Source organism: Mustela putorius, unplaced genomic scaffold, assembly GCF_011764305.1.
Source record: "Mustela putorius furo isolate JIRA1106 unplaced genomic scaffold, ASM1176430v1.1 tig00001012_pilon_pilon_pilon, whole genome shotgun sequence".
NCBI lineage: Eukaryota > Metazoa > Chordata > Mammalia > Carnivora > Mustelidae > Mustela > Mustela putorius.
The window spans coordinates 2,036,730-2,052,471 of NW_025421531.1; the positions used below are offsets into that span (position 1 = coordinate 2,036,730).

Genomic DNA, 15,742 nt, shown 5'->3' on the forward strand with positions numbered 1-15,742 from the left:
ACCCAGACAAGCTAGATTGCATTCCATTGGTACTGCAAAAACAGCAGCTCTAAAACTGATCAAACTGTTTGAATATTGGAAACAGCACATACCACACATGAGGATATTACAAACATTTATGAAATAACTAGGAAGAGTAAGGAGTTTAGATGGACAGAGATTCAAGAAGCAGCCTTTACTTATTTCACAAATGCTGTCAGAACTTGTAATTCACTGGCATCGGCTAATGAGGACTCTAGAGATAAATCAGAATGCCTGCAATCACAAGGTTTTGCAATGTGGTCTCTGTGGTCTAAAACATCACAGGACCCCAAATATTACCCAACTGTATTTTGGACTAAGAAATTCCTATGTTCTGGGGCACCTGAGTGGCTCAGTCAGTTGAACATCTGCCTTTGGGCTCAGGTCATAATCTCAGAGTCCTGGGATCGAGCCCCTCATCAGGTTCACTACTCAGTGGGAAATCTGCTTCTCCCTCTTCCTTTGCCCCTCCCCCTCTGCTCATGCTGTCTCTGTCTCTCTCTCACTTTCAAAAAAAATAAATCTTAAAAAAAAAATGAAATTCCTTTTGAACCAGTTAAAGGCTCGCCTAGGTACTCTATAAGCCCTACAAAATACAGAGCCACTGATAGAAAATAAGCTAATTATACTTAAACTCCTACAGCCTATACTGGAGTGGGGTAAGCAAGCCTCTGACAAACAGAAACTACTCCTGACCATAAAGTCTTAACATGGAAATGGTATATTTCCAAGCAAGGCAAATGGATTGAAGGTCAACTTCTGTATGAACTGAGAAAATCTCCAATATGCCAATAGTGGACTTGCCAGAATTCCTGAGGGGTGAGCCTATCCAAGCTCCAGCAGTTGGGCAGTGGGGACTGCCATGGTCTGTGGCATTCAACAATGCCTGGTTTATAGATGGATCAGCCTCCATCACACCATCTGGAAAATGCTGGCAGGCAGCATCCTTGAGGACTAATGATGGTCCAGCCCTGTCGGAAATGGGCTTGAGAAAATCAGCACAATATGCTGAGTTAATAGCCATAAAATTGGTGATTGGACAATCTGTTAAGGAAAATTAGAATGACATTCATCTTTTCTCGGACTCATGGGCAACAGCTAATGAAATAGCTCTTTGGTCAGGAACATGGTGGGGAAATGCCTGGAAAATGGGAAATATAAACATATGGAGTTCATAAGAACATAAGGACATGGGACAGCAAATGGCACTGGCTGATACCTCCATGTTCATCACACAGGTCTCTGCACATCAGAAAGACAACTCTTGAGTAAGAAAACTTAATGATCAGATAGATAGACTCACTACAAAAAATATATAAAATTCCTGAAATTTAAAAAAACCACAACTATTCGTGATTAATGAGGAAACCAACTCAAAATACAACCCCAGATCAACAAAAAGGACAGTGGAACATAAAAGCTGAGCACAAAGATATGCCAAATGATTGGATCACTGCATGGGTGTATTTCACTAAATAGGTCATGTTGGCACAAAAAGCACTAGAACATGGCCAAGAAACACATATTTACACACACCAAATACCTCCAATTTCAAATTAAGAAAAGTGGGAATTGCTGAAAGTTTAAGGGTTGGAGGTCACTAATGAATACTCCATGGAAGGTCAAAGCTGACAGACACTTCCAGATGATACAAAGGGTCATATAGAACCCTTGTCTATATCAGAGAATCAACTGTTTGCATGCACCATTGTGGACTCATGATCCAGAATAGGGATTGCGCTTATCTTTCCAGGAAGAATTAACAAAAATCCACCAGCAGAGCATTAGAAATTTGGATTGCTTGCTATGGTATCCCAGCCATCATAGAATCAGATCAGGGCACCCACTTCAAAGAAAAGCAAATGTAAGAATGGGCTAAGGAGGCGCCTGGGTGGCTCAGTGGGTTAAAGCCTCTGCCTTCGGCTCGGGTCATGATCCCAGTGTCCTGGGATCGAGTCCCACATCGGGCTCTCTGCTCAGTGGGGAGCCTGCTCCCCCCCCCGCCTGCCTCTCTGCCTACTTGTGATCTCTGTTGAATAAATAAATAAAATCTTAAAAAAAAAAAAAATGGGCAAAGCATAATGTGGAACCTCCACTTAAACCTAGAAGCCAACCACATTTGGGTCAAATGAAAGGGTGTAATGGCTTACTCAAGCAGAAACATACTAATCCTGATATAAAAGCTTGGACTAAAGCAATCTGGGAGGTGGCAAGATCTCTAAATCATAAATATAGAAAGAATGAAACACCTATGAATTAACATTGCAAGTACCCAAACAGATAAGAGTACTAACAATACCCCAGATTCTAAATTAGAAGGAAAAATATTCATTAAAAGAAATAATAATGACATATATATACAGTACTGGTGAAATTATAGCACCTGCCACCAATATATCCTACTGGATGACTAAAGAAAAAAACCATATTATATCAAATTAAAGATGATAATGTGATGGTTCTGTAAAAACGTCAGCCATGAAGAATACCATCTTCATTGTATTAACCCCAGATGCCTAATATTTAGCCTAGTATGATGCAAGGTGACTATGCTTGGGGAAATGTTGGCAAGAATGGACATAATCCTAAATATCCTTGTTATTATCTATTACCTATTATCATCTATTATGGTCTATCTATCCTATCTATTGTGTTCTATCCTTAGAACAACAAGAAAGAATTAAAAGTGTCTAGGATACTATCCTTATTTTGCAGGCAGAAATCCATAATGCATTTTTTAAAAGATTTTATTTATTTATTTGACAGAGAGAGATCACAAGTGGGCAGAGAGGCAGGCAGAGAGAGAGGAGTAAGCAGGCCCCCTGCTGAGCAGAAAGCCCGATGTGGGGCTTGATCCCAGAATCCTGGGATCATGACCTGAGCCGAAGGCAGGGGCTTTAACCCACTGAGCCACCCAGGCGCCCCCCATAATGCATTTTTAACTCTATCAAGATTACTAAGCGGGTCAGTGGAACATGCTGCCGGCTGGCTATACTCTGTTGCCTGTTGCTCACTATTAGACACCATGCTCACTGCAGCTACGGATACCCCTCTGACAGCTCCAGCAATAGCAGAGTTCTGAAATGGAATGCCACCTTTTGGCCCAGAACAACGCCACTGGCTGTGACATCTACTACTTTCTCCAAGGATCACTATCCCGGTCATCTTATCGCAACAGAGGACTCATCGACATCACCAGCATCACCAAAGCCAACCTCTCCACCCCATCCTTCACTGTCACCATCTACTGTCACTGTCACCATCTACCCACTGGGAAACCTCAATCAATAGAGCCACTAAATATTTAGAGAAGCTGATGAAGCAGTGGATACCTCCATTTTAAACTTCATAAAAGGAAGTTTAACTTCACCAAGGATTGAATAACAACTCTATCAGATACTGTGTCAGACACTGACACAGATGAAGATTGGTTACTACTAACTACTACAAACTACTAACCGGCTCTTGGTATTATAACCAGCATATACCAAGGCAACCAGGTGCTAAATTTTGTACTTTTATCTTACTGAATTGAGGGCAGCATTGGCCACATGACAGAGACTCTTAAAATAACCCAGATTTAGTTCCTGATTTGTGTGCTAGCATTTTATTAGAAAAGAACAGGTACTGAATACACAGAATGTGGAATTATATCTTTAAATAGAAATAATCCAAAAAACTGATCATTTACTACACTCCCAATTTACACTATTTAGTCTATATTCACCTATTAGAAAATAGGTATGAATGAACAATGTGAACAATAGATCCGTGGATATTATGTCCAGACTTTAAAAGAACAGGGACACTTTGTAAAGTATGTAGAGGAGACATAGGAAACATAGCATATATCATTATCCTTTGTGGTATATATCAGGCTTCTTTATCACACTACAGATTTCTACCCTAAGAATGTGGCAATCTATGTTAATGAAACCACTCCCAGTCATACCCTACAAGAGTGGCCTACTCCCTGAAATTTAACCCCTAGGACTTTCTAGACAGATACAGATACCCTAATGGTGTTGTTTTATCCATCCTCATTTATGCTCAATTTACAATGCATGCCAAAGACAGACTCACCAAAAGGAAGGAAACCCTTACAGTTCCTTGTTGGACTGACAGGTGTAACTGGAGTAACAATGGCAAGCCAATGTTTTTCTCAATTCCCAATCCATCAAATCATATTAAATGTTCAACTTTTTGAAACCAATCTCAATTTAACACCCAGGCAATTGTACCTTTGTCATCATTAGGTACACAGATGGAAATCTTCACAACATATTACAGAACATAAATGTCACACAAAAGTATACAGAGCAATGGAAGCTTGGCATAAAGCAGCTGGAGAAAACACTAAAAATAATACTAAACAACAGCATGAGACATGTTTCTCTGTTGATTGTCAATGTTATAGTTAGGAATGGTTGGTATGTGTGGTAATCTTAGAACAGCTATGATCTCAAGGCAATAATGGTCGCCTGAGATAACTGCTCAGCCAGAAGTAGATATCACACATCCTAACAGCTCTAATTCCTTGGGCAAATGTAAAATTAGAATATCAGTGTTTAAAAGAGGAAATAAGACATTGGGTTACCCACATATGCAGTTTCCCAATATCAAACAGGAAAGTGGAGCCCACTGGCCATAGAAAGACCCTTTATGATAGAAGGAAAATGTGTTCCTGAGGGTATATTGCTGGAATGGAACCAAAATACCTTTATGACTGCCAGACTTCTGGATATATCTTATGGTAAAAGTACCATAAAAGTATCTATGACTATGGCTTTGATGCCTCCCCAACCCATTATCTATAACATGGGAACTTGAACTCCGATAGCATACTCTAAGCCAAACTCCATCCTAACCTAATGGAGTCCAAGGGAAAATAAGGAACACAACATGATGTGATGTGTAAAAATACAACAGGTAAGAAAGTATTAATAGAAGGGAAAGGATGTTATTCAAGGTCAATAAAAGATCAAGAACCATTAAAATAACCAGAAAAAAAATCCACATTGAACCTCCTCAAAGTGACCTGATAAATATAAATCATACATTAGAAAACCTAAGACAAGAGGGGAAGGCAAGATGGTGGAGAAGTAGGAAACCCTGTTTCAACCAGTCCCCTAAGATGAGCTAAGTATCTACCAGAGCACTCTGAACACCCATGACATAAGCCTAAAATTTAAGATTATACACTTCTGGATCTCCACAGGGGCAGGAGATCATCTGTGCAGAGGGGCACCTTGACTGGATCATGGTTGATATATTCAGCTATACATCCCCTCAACCACCTCTCACTAAAATGACTAGGAGAAGGAACACAGAACAGAGGAAAAATTCAGAGACTGAGACCTCTGCCACAGAACGATTAGATATGGATATATACAATATTGGATATGGAATTCAGGGTAACTCCAGGCAATGGCTAAGTTGGAGAAAACAATTAGTGGCAACATAGATTCTCTAGGGGTGGAAGTGAAAGTTGATCTGGCAGATGTAAAAAATACTATTAACTAGATCCAATCTAATCTAAATACTGTAACAGCTAGGGTAACCGAGGCAGAAGATCAAATTAGTGATCTAGAAGATAGACAGAAATCTAGAAGATTGATAGAAAAGCAAGACCAGGAGGAGGCCTGGAACAAACAATTTAGAGGCCATGAAAACAGAATTAGGGAAATAAATACCCCATGAAATGTTCCAATGTCACAATTATTGAAATTCCTGAGAGGGTGGAGAAAGAGAGAAGACTAGAAGATATAGTTGAACAAATACCAGATGAAAACTTTCCTAATCTGGGGAATGGAGTCCTAGAAGCAGAAAGGACACCCCCCAAGATCAATGAGTCTAGAAAGACATCCAGACACTTGATTGTGAAATTCATGAATCATAATTTCAGACAAGAGGTCATAAGGCCAGGTAGGGGGAAGAGATTCCTTACGTACAGAGGAAGGACCATCAGAAAAACATCAGACCTGTCCACAGAAATCTAGCAAACCAGAAAGGGATGGCAAGACATATTCAGGGCACTAAATGAGAAGAACATGCAGCCAAGAATACTTTATCGAGCAAGGCTGACATTCAAAATGGATGGAGAGATAAAGAGCTTCCAAGATGGGCAAGGTCTAAAAGATTGTCTGACCACCAAGCCAGCACTACAAGAAATACTAAGGGGGGGTTCTATAAAAGAAGAAAGAACCCAAGAGTGACATGGAACAGAAAGTTACAGAGACAATGTATAGAAACAAGGACTTCTCAGGCAATATGATGTCAATAAAAACTTACCTTTCAACAATTCTCAATGCTTAAATGCCTAAATGCTTCCATAAAAAGGCACAGGGTTGCAAACTGGATAAAATGACAGGACCCATTCATATGCTATCTACAAGAGACACATTTTGAACCTAAAGACACATCCAGACTGAAAGTGAAGGGGTGGAGAACCATCTTTCATGCAAATGGGCCTCAAAAGAAAGCTGGGATCACAATCCTCATATCAGATAAAATAGATTTTAAACTAAAGACTGTAGTCAGAGATACAGAAGGACACTACATCATCCTTAAAGGGTTTATCCACCAAGAAGATCTAACAATTGTAAATATTCATACCCCCAACATGGGAGCAGCCAATTATGTAAGCCAACTGTTAAGCAAAATAAAAAGTCATAATGATATGAATACATTAATTGCAGGGGATCTGAATGCACCACTCTCAACAACAGACAGATCACCTAAGCAGAAAATCAACAAAGAAACAAGAGCTTTGAGTGGCACATTGGACCAGATGGCCCACATAAATATATACAGAACATTCCACCCTAAAACAATAGAATATTCATTCTTCTTGAGTGCACATGGAACTTTTTCCAGAAGAGACCACATACTGGGTCACAAATCAGGGCTTAACCAACACCAAAAGATTGAGATTATTCCCTGCATATTCTCAGACCACAATGCTTTAAAACTGGAACTCAACCACAAGAAAAAGTTTAGAAGGAATTCAAACACTTGGAAGCTAAAGACCATCCTGCTCAAGAATGTTTGGATCAACCAGGAAATCAAATAAGAACTTAAACAATTCATGGAAACCAATGAGAATGAAGACACATTGATCCAAAACTTATGGGATATGGCAAAGGCAGTCTTAAGGGGGAAATACATAGCCATCCAAGCCTCACTAAAAAATAAATAAATAAATAAATAAAATAAAAATTCCAAAAACACCAACTCTGTTTACACCTTAAAAAACTGGAAAATCAACAACAAATTAAGCCAACCGTACACACAAGAAGAGAAATAATTAGATTAGAGCAGAGATCAAGGAGTTAGAATATAGTAGAACACATCAACAAAACTAGAAGCTGGTTTTTTGAAAGAATCAATCAGATGGATAAACCACTGGCCAAACTAATCCAAAAGAAAGGAGAGAGGACCCAGATTAATAAAATTATGAATGAAAGGGGGGAGAGCATGACTAACACCAAGGAAATAGAAACAATCATCAGAAATTATTATCAACAGTTATATGCCAATAAACTAAGCAACCTAGAAGAAATGGATACATTCCTGGAAACCTATAAACTTCCAAGACTGAAACAGGAAGAAACTGACAACCTGAATAGACCAATATCAAGTAACAAGACTGAAGCAGTGATCAAAAACATCCCAAAAAACAAGAGTCCAGGACCTGAAGGAAGAATTCCCTGGGGAATTCTACCAAACATTCAAAAAAGAAATAACACCTATTCTCCTGAAGCTCTTTCAAAAAATAGAAACAGAGGGAAAACTTCCAGCCTCTTTCTATACAGCCAGCATTACCTTGATCCCCAAACCAGGCAAAGACCCCATCAAAGAGGAAAATTTCAGATCAATATCCCTGATGAATATGGATGCCAAGGTTCTCAACAAGATCCCAATTAATAGGAACCAACAGTACATTAAAAAGATTATCCACCATGACCAGGTGGGATTTATTCCTGGGATGCAAGGGTGGTTCAACATTTGCAAATTAATCAATGTGATAGAACAAATCAATAAGAGAAGAGAGAAGAACCACATGGTCCTCTCAATTGATGCAGAAAAAGCATTTGACAAAATACAGCATCTGTTCCTGACCAAAACTCTTCAAAATATAGGGATAGAGGGAACATTCCTCAACTCATAAAATCTTTCTATGAAAAACACACAGTGAATATCATTCTCAATGGGGAAAAATTAACAGCCTTCCCAATGAGATCAGGAACACAACAAGGATGACCACTCTCGCCACTGTTGTTCAACATAGTACCAGAAGTCCTAGGAACAGCAATCAGACAACAAAAATAAATAAAAAGTATTCAAACTGGCAAAGAAGAAGTCAAACTCTCTCTCTTCCCAGATGACATGATACTTTATATGGAAAGCCCAAAAGACTCCACTCCCCAGTTACAAGAACTCATACAGCAATTCAGTAATGTGGCAAGATACAAAATCAATGCACAGAAATCAGTTGCTTTCTTATACACTAGCAATGAAAATATAGAAAGGGAAATTAGAAAATTGATCCCATTTACTATATCACCAAGAACCATAAGATACCTTGGAATAAACCTAACCAAAGAGGTAAAGGATCTATACTCGAAGAACTACAAAACACTCATGAAGGAAATTGAGGAAGACACAAAAAGATGGAAAAGCATTCCATGCTCATCGATTGGAAGAATAAACATTATTAAAATGTCTATACTGCCAGAGCAATCTATACTTTCAATGCCATCCCAGTTAAAATTCCAAAGTGCTGGAAAAAACAATCCTAAAATTTGTATGGAACCATAAAAGACCCCAAATCTCTAAGAAAATGTTCAAAAAGAGAAACAAAGCTGGGGGCATCATACTGTTGCCTGATTTCAAGCTTTACTACAAAGCTGTGATCACCAAGACAGCATGGTACCGGCACAAAAACAGACACATAGACCAATGGAACAGAGTAGAAAGTCCAGATATGGACCCTCAACTCTATGGTCAAATAATCTTTGACAAAGCAGGAAAAAATATCCGTGGAAAAAAGACAGCCTCTTCAATAAATGGTGCTGGGAAAATGGGACAGCTATGTATGGAAGAATGAAACTTGAGCATTCTCTCACACCATATACAAAGATAAACTCAAAATGGATGAAAGGCTTCAACGTGAGGCAGGAATCTATCAAAATGCTAGAGGAGAACATAGGCAGTATGTTCAGCCACAGCAGCTTCTCAAGACAGGTGTCCAAAGGCAAAGGAAACAAAAGCAAAAGTGAACTTTTAGGACTTCATCAAGATAAAAAGCTTCTGTACAGCAAAGGAAACAGTCAACAAAACAAAGAGTCAACCCAAGGAATGGGAGAAGATATTCACAAATGACACTACAGATAAAGGGCTGATATCCAAGATCTATAAAGAACTCTTCAAACAATATCCCAAACTCCTCAACAACACTCCAAAAACAGATAATCATGTCAAAAAATGGGCAGAAGACATGAACAGACACTTCTCCAAAGAATACATACAAATGGTTAACAGACACATGAAAAAATGTTAATTATCACTAGCCATCAGGGAAATTCATATCAAAACCACACTGAGGGGGCGCCTGGGTGGCTCAGTGGATTAAGCCGCTGCCTTCGGCTCAGGTCATGATCTCAGGGTCCTGGGATCGAGTCCCGCATCGGGCTCTCTGCTCAGCGGGGAGCCTGCTTCCCTCTCTCTCTCTCTCTGGCTGCCTCTCTGTCTACTTGTGATTTCTCTCTGTCAAATAAATAAATTAAAAAAAAAAACCCCACACTGAGATACCACCTTACACCAGTTTGAATGGCCAAAATCAACAGGACAGCAAACAAGTGTTGGAGAGGTTGTGGAGAAAGAGGAACCCTCTTACACTGCTGGTAGGAATGCAAGGTGGTGCAGCCACTCTGGAAACCAGTGTGAAGAGTCCTCAAAAAATTTAAAATAGAGCCACCCTATGACCTTGCAATTGCACTACTGGGTATTTACCCCAAAGATACAGATGTAGTGAAAAGAAGGGCCATATGCACCCCAATGTTCATAGCAGCAATGGCCAGAATTGCCAAACTGTGGAAAGAGCCAAGATGCCCTTCAACAGATGAAAGGATAAAGAAGATATGGTCCATATACACAATGGAGTATTATGCCTCCATCAAAAAGGATGAACACCCAACTTTTGCATCAACATGGATAGGACTGGAGGAGATTATTCTGAGTGAAATAAGTCAAGCAGACAAAGTCAATTATCATATGGTTTCACTTACTTGTGGAGCATAAGGAATAACATGGAGGACATTAGGAGAAGGAAAGGAAAAGTGAATTGGGGGAAATTGGAGGGGGAGCAAACCATGAGAGACTGTGGACTCTGAGAAACAAACTGAGGGTTTTGGAAGGGAGGGGGGTGGGGAAATGGGTGATCCCGGTGGTGGGTTTAAGGAGGGCACGTATTGCATGCAGCACTGGGTGTGGTGCATAAACAATGAATTTTGGAACACTGAAAAAAATAAAATTAAATTAAGATGCTAAAAAAAAAAAAAGAAAACCTAAGTCAAGGCACATTTGGAAGATTAAGAAAAATCAAAATAACTTTGCAGGAATTAAAAAGAGAATGAACACATGTATTCCCTAACACAATGGCAGTGTTGAATGCTGGAGTTACGACAACTGAACACCTGCTTGATAGTACCATGCAAGTTCGCATCCTCTGGAGCCTTATAAAGATGATCTTCACTTGGAAACGTATTTGTCAAGGACGTTAAACTGAGTGGTTCAGATAACTTAACTTTTGGTTGTTTGGAGATTAAGTGTGGTACCATGTTAAAGAGTTATTTGTTATGCTTAAATTGATCACACTAGTAATATCATTGTTTAAACTGGCCATTCAACTATGTGTGAAAGAATGTCGAAGGAAAAATGCTCTCTGAATAGGACTGCTTGTGATTAACACTGTAAGTGACGAAGAATCACAGAGTAAATGGATATTTTTATGCATTTGGATTTGTACAGGACATTAGGCCCTTAGTATTAGTTAGTGTGTGAGTAATTTGAAAGCACAGGGAAGACTCTGGTTTGTTGGTTTGACAGGATTTCAAATCCACTTGTTGATGACAAAGACAAAAATAAAGTTGGTCTTGAATGTTGCTTTTGTGTGAAGTTGTTGGATGTCATCGTCTTGTCTGTTCTCACCCATAAGAACGGAGTAGCTCAGGTGCTGAGGGGCCCCCTGGAGGCTTACCTTAAAAACATATGAAGCAGTGTGGTATATAAACAATGAATTCTGGAACACTCGAAAGAAATTTTTTAAAAAAATAAAACATTAAAAAAAACACACACATTGAAGCAGACACATGAAAAAGTGCTCCACATCACTTGGCATCAGGGAAATACAAATAAAAACCACAATGAGATACCACCTCACACCAGTCAGAATGGCTAAAATTAACAAGTCAGTAAACAACGGATGTTGGAGAGGATGCAGAGAAAGGGGAACCCTCCTACACTGCTGGTGGGAATGCAAGCTGGTGCAGCCACTCTGGAAAACAGTATGGAGCTTCCTCAAAAAGTTGAAAATAGAGCTAACCTATGACTCAGCAATCACATTACTGGGTATTTACCCTAAAAATACAAATATAGGGATCTGAAGGGGCACGTGCACCTGAATGTTTACAGCAGCAATGTCCACAATAGCCAAACTATGGAAAGAGCCCAGATGTCCATCAACAGACGAATGGATAAAGAAGTGGTGTATATATACACAATGGAATACTATGCAGCCATCAAAACCCTGAAATCTTGCCATTTGCTACAACGAGGATAGAACAAGAGGGTATTATGCTAAGTGAAATAAGTCAGAGAAAGACAATTATTATATGGTCTCTCTGATATGAGGAATTTGAGAGGCAGGGCCGGGGGCATGGGGAGAAGGAAGGAAAAAAATGAAACAAGATGGGACCGGGGAGGGAGACAAACCATAAGAAACTCTTAATTTCACGAAACAAACTGAGGGTTACTGGGGGGTGGGGGCGTAGAGAAAGGGTGGCTGGGTTATGGACATTGGGGAGGGTATGTGCTATGGTGAGTGCTGTGAGGTGTGTAAGACTGATGAATCACAAACCTGTACCCCTGAAGCAAATAATACATTATATGTAATTTAAAAAAAAATAATACATAAAAGATAAATAAATAGAAAACATATGAAGCAGCAGCTACAGCAAGGGGACGTTAGACTATCAACACTGAGAGTCCGTGAGAACTATGAGAGTGTATGGTCTGGGCAAGGCTATACGTGGCTGGTCTAAAAGGACTCCTGAAGACCTTGGGGGCAATGAGTTCCTGCCTCTGTAAAAAGGACTCTTTCACAGGCAGGGGCAAAAGCCATCTAGCATCCCTGCAAAAATCACATTATCCATTGATCCCAGATCCTCGTTCCCTAGCTATGTGTTCTAGCAACACGAGACTTTCCCTTTTGCACTAGCAGCTGGGCTTCAGCTCTGGGTTGACAAAGTGGTATCTTCTGAGCACCAACTCTGATAAGGACACACCTCAGCTATGTTAGGGTTTCATTCTTTTCATCTCTCCTTGCCTGGAACAATCGTGTGATCAATCTAACACTGGTTTGGAGTCTGTGATTTTCATATTATCTAATGAAAAGACATTCTCTTATATGCTACTGGCTTGGGCAATTCGCACAGGGAACCTTTGTTAAATACATTGTTGGCAAACAAAATTAGTCTTTGAGCATTATTTGCCTCCCAAAACAATACAGCCTTCATGCGGAATACGTGCATTTGTGCAGGTTAAAGTTTGGAACTAGGCACATGCCAGCTACCTCCAATAGCCTGTTCCCGTGACGCAGCCTTGCTGACATTGCCCTGCACCAGGTCCCTGACTCCTCTGACCTGCGCCTCCTGACGTAAGCAGCCTGCACCCGGCCAGCCTAGCCTTGGTCTTGCCTAGCCAGGTTACTCTAGGCCTACAGAGCTAGGGCTCGTCCCTAACTTCCTGCATTGCCTCAAGGTTGGAAGGAGCCTACCTCCCAAAACCTGTTCTGAGGGATCCACGGAAATGGGTGACAATCCCCATGTGTACTTATTATTTGCTGAGGTCCTAGCTTTCCGTAGCCATCAAGGCTCCCAGGCATCTCTTACTAGAAGCTGTCTGCCCAGTCCAACCCTTGTAAGGCATTCCAGATTCCTCCAGCTCTGCCTTCAAGGGGAATATGGATCATGTGTAAGTTAGGGCTTGGGGTGAGGAATATGCCAGGTATGCCCAGAGCCTCCTCCTGTGACCCAGCTCACCCAACTTTGTCTTGTTCTGGGTCCCTGGCTAGCCCGACCTGCACGTGAGCAATACTCCCTCTGTCATCCCGCCTTGGGTTGCAGAGAACACTCCAGGCTTGGGGAACTCTGGCTTGAATTCATCCACCTTAAGGTATCAGGGTAGAAGGAGTCTACCCCCAGAAAATCTTTCTGGGGCAGCTTTAAACTGGTGAAAGACTGCCCCCGCTTGGACTGGTTGCCTAACTCAGTCCTGGGCTTCTCCAGCAACCACAGCTTTGAGCGGTCACTTACTGGACAGTATCACAGCCATCTCACCCAGCTCTGCCCTGGCAAGGTGGTCCAGATTTTTTCAGTTCTACCTTCATCGGGTGAATGTTCATTTGTATAGCTTAAGGTTTGGAATTACAGTCCACCAAGCTTGTGAAATTCTGGCTAGGCGCCAACCACTGGCATAACCACAGGCATGGAGGGAGCCCACGTTCCCAAAACTTCTCTGGGCTGAAAGCTGCAAATGGGCAATAACCAGCCCCGTGTGAACTTACTAGGTGAGGGGGTCCCAGCTTCTCTAGGAACCAGGACCCCCACATCTCTGATGGAGGATACCCCAACCTGTTGGCCCAGCCCCTGTTGGCAAAGCAGTTGGAAAATCTCCTGCTTAGCCTTCCGAGAGAAAACTACGAGTAGGTAGGTCCTGTGTCTTGGCCATGGCTTTCTATCCTTAACAGCCCCCTCCTGTGGCTCCGTCTTGCCTGGAATTGCCCCTTCCTAGGTCCGGCTACCCTGATCTGCAGAGACTCTCCTGGGCTACAGGGGGCGCTCCAGGCCTGTGGAATTCCAGCCGGAACCCAACCACCTCAATGGCCTCTGGGGGGAGGGAACCATTCCTCCTCATCTCCCGTATATGTTGGCTAAATGAATTTAAATAAAAAAAAAAAAAAGAAGAAGAAAGAAAGAAAGAAAAGAAAAAGAAAGCGATAGTAGTCATTCCCCGTGTGTGCTGCTCTTTTGGACTTGAGCAACATCAAGCGTCCCAGATGTCTCTTACTGGAGCGTACCGCGGTTAGCCAGCCCATCCCCTCCATCTTCCTCCAGGTCGGCCATCAGTGGGATAAATTAGGGCTTGGAATAAGGAGGATGCCTTGTAGCCCCAGGAGCCTGCTCCAGTGAGCCAGCTTCTCCAGATACTTGGTGTGCTCTGGATCCTCAGCCACCCCGATCTGGGAGCCCCACACATGTGTCGTCCACACCTTGTAAGCTGGCCTCAGGCAGACCCCCCACCCACAAGCCCCTGGGACTCAGACCGGTCCTGAAAGACTGCTAGCTTCCACTGTGGAGAGAGCCCACCGCCTGAAAATCTGAGGTTCCTGCTGAACCTGGTGATGGTCAATCTCCATTCAGACCAGCTGGGAGACTTTTCTAACGAGGTCCTGGGCTTCAGCAATCAAAGCCCCGGGGTGTCTCTCATCGGAGGGTACTCTGGCCATCCCACCTGGCCCCTGCTGACAGGGCAGTCCAAATTTCCCCAAATTGGCCTCTGCAGAAATATTCATCTTTATGAATGTTAAGCCTTGGAATTAGGCATATGCCAGATACCATTACTATCCCCAACCCATGATTTGGCCTCTCCATACACTTGCCCTGTCTCCCTGAGTACAAGGTCCTGGCTACCCTAACCTGCACGGCCCACACCTGCACTGTACATATTCCAAAAGCCACTCTTGGGTGAACAGGGCTATCTGCCCCTACAGAGCCACGGCCCATTCCCTATCAATTGCACAGCCTCAAGTGTAAAGGAGCCCATTCCCCCAAAACTGATCAGAGAGGGGCTCCTGGGTGGCTCAGTGGGTTAAAGCCTCTGCCTTCGGCTCAGGTCATGATCTCAGGGTCCTGTTATCGAGCCCCGCATCAGGCTCTCTGCTCAGCGGGAGCTTGCTTCCTTCTCTCTCTTTCTCTCTGCCTGCCTCTCTGCCTACTTGTGATCTCTGTCAAATAAATAAATAAATAAATAAATCTTTAAAAAAAAAAAAAAAAACTGATCGAGACTGCTGTTAAAATGGGCAACAGTCAGTCCCTGCATAGACATACCATATGTTGGTATTTCAGACTTCAGCAACAATCAAGGCTCCCAGGTGTCTCTGATCAGACGGTACCCCCACCAGCCAGCCAGACCCTCCATCTTACTCCAACTTTACTTTCAGCAGGAATATGCACATCTGTGTAAGGTAAGCCTTGAAGTTATGCAGATGCCACGTACCCTGATAGCCTGCTATTTGACTCAGACTCTCCTGAAGCTTGCCCTGACTCAGTTCCCTGGCTATGCTGACCTCTGCGACTGAGCTGGGCCGGCAGAGCACACGGTCAGCGGCCCTCAGCGGATGGTACCCTCCAGGCCTGGGGAGCACAGGCTGTTCCCCAAA

General features: G+C 42.1%; 1 long non-coding RNA gene across 2 annotated transcripts in view; it reads right to left on the reverse strand.

The window, feature by feature from the left end:
* Nucleotides 1-15,742, reverse strand: part of LOC101673289 — a 101,015-nt gene that overhangs the window by 84,483 nt on the left and 790 nt on the right. The window lies entirely within an intron of this gene.